Genomic DNA, 5,768 nt, shown 5'->3' with positions numbered 1-5,768 from the left:
CGGTGGACGCTCCAGAAGCTCTGCTTTCACGGGAGCCTTTCAACTCCCCACGACTTAGGAAAGGTGGCGGCAGGGGTGCGGAATGCTTTCAGCCTTTGATTGCAGAAAATTCCTTGATGGGCTTGGGTGTCGCCGAGATGGAGAAGAAACACTTTCAGGGCGAAGATGAAAATTTAATGACGCCGAGAAGCGAAAGATAAAAGCAGAAAGTTGGAAGAAAATCAAGTTCTGCGTTTTTTTTTCCCTCCTCCTCCCTCAAATACACCACCCAACGCCGCCGCTGCTTCTCAGGAGGGAGACACGGTGCTTCTGCAAAATAAACCGTACCTTGTGGGTTTTTTTTTTTTTTTGCAACAGAGTTGAACTCGCGGCCGGCCTTGTTTCCTTACGGGTGCTCACTGCTGAATGTGCTTTTAATTATTTAAGACGGGGAAGGAAGCACGCGTTTCCCGTAGGGAGGTGGCACTGCCCACCAGCTACAGAAGCGAGTTGAATGAACGGGATCCCGCGACCCTCGTGGGCTGCTTGCTCCTGTTCACAGATCAGAGGAGAACTGAGAGCTTTTTAACGAACGTAAGGGCGCACAGGCAGACGGCGAGCAGGTTGTTTGCGGCTTGCGCACATCTCCACTGGGAAATGCCTATTTTTAAGTGTCTTTTTTTTTTTTTAATCAGTGTGCCACAGTCGTACACGAGTGGGGATCTTTCTGACCTGTCCTTCGAGGTGTGCGTAGGATATCTGTCGTGGTTCGGACGCGATTTGTCCCCCCAGAGCTCACCTGTGACACAATGCAAGGAGGTTCAGAGGAGAGATGATTGGGTTGTCAGAGCCTTGATCCCGTCAGTGGATTAATCCCTTCATGTGGATTAATCCCCAGTGGTAACTGGAGGCAGGTGGGGGTGTGGCTGGAGGAGATGGGACATTGGGGACGTGGCTTTGGGGTCTATACTTTGCATCGTGGAGAGTGGAGTCTCTCTCTCTGCTTGATGACCGTCATATGAGCTGCTTCCGTCCTCCACCCTCTCCCGCCGTGATGTCCTGCCTCCCCTCGGCCCCGAGGAATGGAGCCTGCTGTCTACGGACTGAGACCCCGGAAACCGTGAGCCCCCAAGTCGACTTTTCCTCCTCTAGAGTTGCTCCGGTCGGGCCTTTGAGTCACAGCAGCGAAAGAGCCGACTAAAACCACCTCATTTTCTCTATTCCAATCATCCTTCCTTCCTCCTTCTCTCCCCTCCTGCCATCCCCGACGCCCTTCCTGCGCTCCACACGTCTTTCGTTTATTAATTGCTTATTTAGTTGGTGCAATCGAGTTCTGCAGAGAAGCGGAGTTCCCCGCGATCTATTCCAGCATGCACACAGTAGGTCAGCGTCCCAAGTTTCGTCTTTAACGGTGGAGCTTGGTCCCCGTTGCGAACTTGTGGGGAAGAAATCACAGGATACAAACGCACTCCGTCTAACCCCTTTCCAGGGGCCGGATTTTACGGGAACACAGGACGGAGTTTACACAAAGGGATTATTTCAGGGGAAAAAACACACAGAGACCTTAGACCCTCCCACAACGGAGCTGCAGAAAACGTGTGAGTTCAGGTACCGAGACGTCGATCGCGTCGACAGAGGCCAAAAGGAAAGAAGCAAGAATAGTCCGTGTGCAAAGAGGGTTGATGGCGCTCCTTTTCCAGTTTGCTCTGAGAGTCCAGGAATGAGGAGGTGTCCTCACAGGCTGTTGTTATGGTTTGCGTATTAGGTGTCCCCCAAAGCTCATGGGTGAGTGAGGCAAGGCAAGAAGGTTCAGAGGTGAGATGACTGGGTTGTGAGAGGTGTAGACTAAAAGTGGATTAATCCAGTTGGATGGACTCACTGGGTGTAGACTAATAAGTGGATTAATCCACATGGATGGACTCACTGGGTGTAGACTAATAAGTGGATTAATCCACTTGGATGGACTCACTGGGTGTAGACTAATAAGTGGATCAATCCACTTGGATGGACTCACTGGGTGTAGACTCATAGTGGATTAATCCACTTGGATGGACTCACTGGGTGGTGACTGCAGCAGGTGGGGTGTGGCTGGAGGAGGGGGTCCCTGGGCTGTGCCTTTGGGGTCTCTGTCCTGTCCCTGGTGGGCAGAGCTCTCTCTGCTTCCTGGTGTAGACTCATAGTGGATTAATCCACTTGGATGGACTCACTGGGTGGTGACTGCAGCAGGTGGGGTGTGGCTAGAGGAGGGGGTCCCTGGGCTGTGCCTTTGGGGTCTCTGTCCTGTCCCTGGTGGGCAGAGCTCTCTCTGCTCCCTGGTGTAACCTAATAGTGGATTAATCCACTTGGATGGACTCACTGGGTGTAGACTCATAGTGGATTAATCCACTTGGATGGACTCACTGGGTGGTGACTGCAGCAGGTGGGGTGTGGCTGGAGGAGGGGGTCCCTGGGCTGTGCCTTTGGGGTCTCTGTCCTGTCCCTGGTGGGCAGAGCTCTCTCTGCTCCCTGGTGCCCTGTCCTGAGCTGCTCTCCTCCTCCGGGCCCTGCCGCCATCTTGTTCTGCTCCCCTTGGGCCACAAGGAATGAAGCCGAGTGTCTAGGGAACAGACTTGTGAGCCCCCAAATGAACTTTTCCTCCTGTGTGTTCTTCTTGTCCAGTATTTTGGTCACAGCAATGGAAAGAGTGCGCTAAAACATACTACACAGAACAAAGAGCGAGCAAGGAGAATCCAACAGTGGTTAGAAACGGTGCCTCCTACTCTGTGCCCCCCAGAGGTTGCATGAGACCCTTGTCGTGTTCCCGGGTCCGGTGGCGCCCAGTTGGAAATGTGGCATGGGCCCGCGAGACAGCCGTCCACCCCTGATGGAAAGACCCGTCTGCCAACATCGGCTGAAGACACTCTCCTTTAGCTGTGCACCGGCCACAGCGCTCCTTTACCGCTGACCTCACTCACTGAGGACTCAGGGTGACTTGCACGTCCCCCAGCCAGATGCCACCTCTGCAAAAACCGGCCTCCTCTTCCTGCACTGTGCACCCTCCTAAGGTAGCAGAGGCGCATTTTTTAAGGGTGGGAGATGTTGAATCCCAGGGCTCATGAATCCACATAAAATCGGGGCCGTTACCTGCCCTCCCCGTTGCCATGGCTACGTGGCACTCAGGATGCGGAGACAGGACATAACTCAGGTACCTGCAGAGCCGCAGCATCGCACAGGCATCAGGAGGATTTAAGCAGCCCAGGGAGGCCGGAAAAATCATTTATATATATAAAAAAAAAGGTTTTAGAAGAAAAAAAGAGAGCCCTGTTGGAGGCAATAAAACCTCCCACTTTATTCTGTAATCTATTTCCTCCTCCGATGATTAAATATTCATGTGTCTTTTTCTCTGTGTCCCTTCTCTCCGGGGGGAATCTGATTCTCCCACTTAAATGCTTCAAGTCGATACACTCAAAGGATAGGAACCGAGTGAAAGAAAATATTTTCTTAGGTGTGGAACACGGCTCAGAAATAATCAAAGACATTGAAGCGGTCCATTGTTTGCAATTATGAATAATCAAATATCGCTCCGAGCCGGGAGCCGCAGGAGCGCTTCTTTGTGTAAACACTTTTATTTTCCGGGTACGGGATCCCTATTGAATGTCATCGAAGAACGCTTGGAAGAAATGACAGAGCTAGGCCGCTTTTGTGCAAAACGGTCCAATTTAGCAAACGCGTGATAATCTGAAGGTACAAATGAAAATCCAGAATAGCACGACGATGATCAGGTATTAGCTGTTATAAAAAAAAAAAAACGAGATTCTGTTGGTGTTTGTGAGACAGTGTGTGCCTTTGCTCTAAGTCTTGCTCAATGTTTTGCAGAACAAGAAACCCATAGGAGAGACAGCGAGGTAGGTCGTGGGCAGATAATAGGTAGACATGATTGACAGGTGGTTGAAAGACAGATGGACAGGGAAAGGTCAGCGATGGACGAAGGCAGAGAATGCACCATGTGCAGAGATGACGGGTGGAGAGGGGCGGGAAGGTGCATTGAGGCTCAGCTGCAAGCAGTCGGCTTGCACCACGAGGAGGAGACGGGCAAGTCTGGAATCTGCAGGACAGGTGACAGCGACATCAACTCGGGTGGGATTTGTGAGCTACCGTCCTGAGAGTGCGTTTCCCTCCCTCCAGGAAACCTCGGCTTTGGCTGCTAAGGCCTTGAGGGGTTGCCATGGATCCTGTGCCCTTCATCGCCGGCCGATGGTGATGTCAATCATGAACAAAGGAGTCTCGCCCTAAGACCTGGACTAGCATTTGGCCACCGTCACCGACCCGGATTGGCTGCAAGACTTATCTCACGGACCCTATTCCCGCCTCTCACACGGATGCCCCACAGAGCTCTTACAGATGCTCGTGTTTAGGTGAGGGTCTGTCACATCCTGCGTCACCCCGCGGGGCCTTTGGCGACCCAGGAGAGCGGATGCCTGATTCATTTCCTTTAACGTCTTCCAGCTTTTTTTTTTTCCAAACGGCTGCATTTTTCATGCCCGAATACTACTCCACGGTGTGCACACGCCGTGTTTTTCTTTGCCCGTTCCCCCACTGATGGGCTCCTGGGTTGACTCCACGGCTTGGCTGTTTTGACCCGTGCTGCAGTCCCGTGGGAAAGCACGCATCTGTTGGATAGATGGCCGTGGCACGCCCACCAGGACGGCATCCTGGCCCACCCGCGGCCGACCTACCATTCGTCCCACCGCCTTGGCCGGGCGTCCCTTTTTCTTCGTGATCTGTGACACGTCGCAGCCAACACCAGTCCCGGAAGGCATCCTATCCTGCGCCCCCGTCCATCCTAAATTATTAATAAACATGTCCGGGAAAGAAAACTAGCATCGACCGGGTCAGCAAGCCGACCCTTCCCTCAGTCGATACGGCCGGGGATGATTGACCCTCGATGATTAGTTTCCTCAGGGGCTTCCGGTTGGGGGAAGCTCATTTGCTAATTTGCTCCTGTCTGAAGGGTCCCGTGGCCCGGCCTTGCCTCTCGGGGAGCACCGTTCTCAGGTCCTTCCCTATGCGTACGGAGCCGCTCAAAGGCACTGTGGTCGCCGTCTGTTGAATGTGTGCAGCTCCGTCCAGGCCCTTGTGCGAGTTCTAACACCTGCAGAAAGTGCCACAGGGCCACCCTGAAGATCCGACCTACGCTATTTTTTGGTCCACTCCCTTTTGGATCCCGACTTGCTGACGGGAGACCAGATTGGAAATGTCCAGGCCAAACGGGTCTCTGGTCTCTGCGTGCCCCAGGGAGAAAAAAATGCAGGTTGTGCAGGGTGATTCTGGAACTGTTTCCACCTCCATCCACGCTGCCACTCCCAGAGGGCTGGCTGGCTTGCTCGGTGGCAGAGATGCGCACACCCGCAAGAGGCATAACCGTGGTAAGGTCGCCGCCTGATGCTACGGACAGGGGACGTCTCGGTGAACTTGGAATCGATTATTAAACTGGGTCACGTCCAAAAGCAGCGCGTCGACTCTGTCCGCAGAGACCCCTGCCGCCTTCCCCGTGGCCTGGTGCAGAACGGCAGGCGGGTCCAGACTCGCTGCCTCCGAGAACTCCTTGGTGCTTCTGAACTTGGCCTTCTCTGCCTTCCTGCTCAGAACCCTGTGCCGCCTGTCATGTACAGTTGCTCAGGTCGCAAGGCAGCTCCGCGATTTTCAGTCATCGACATTTAAGATCGGAGCCACGCACGCAGTCAGACGCCTTTCAAGTGCCTCCAAGACGAGACAATAAGTACGTGCTCATTGTGCACCAGAGGGAGCGC

This window comes from Ictidomys tridecemlineatus, unplaced genomic scaffold, assembly GCF_052094955.1.
Source record: "Ictidomys tridecemlineatus isolate mIctTri1 unplaced genomic scaffold, mIctTri1.hap1 Scaffold_1117, whole genome shotgun sequence".
Taxonomy (NCBI): domain Eukaryota; kingdom Metazoa; phylum Chordata; class Mammalia; order Rodentia; family Sciuridae; genus Ictidomys; species Ictidomys tridecemlineatus.
This window is presented reverse-complemented; position numbering follows the sequence as displayed.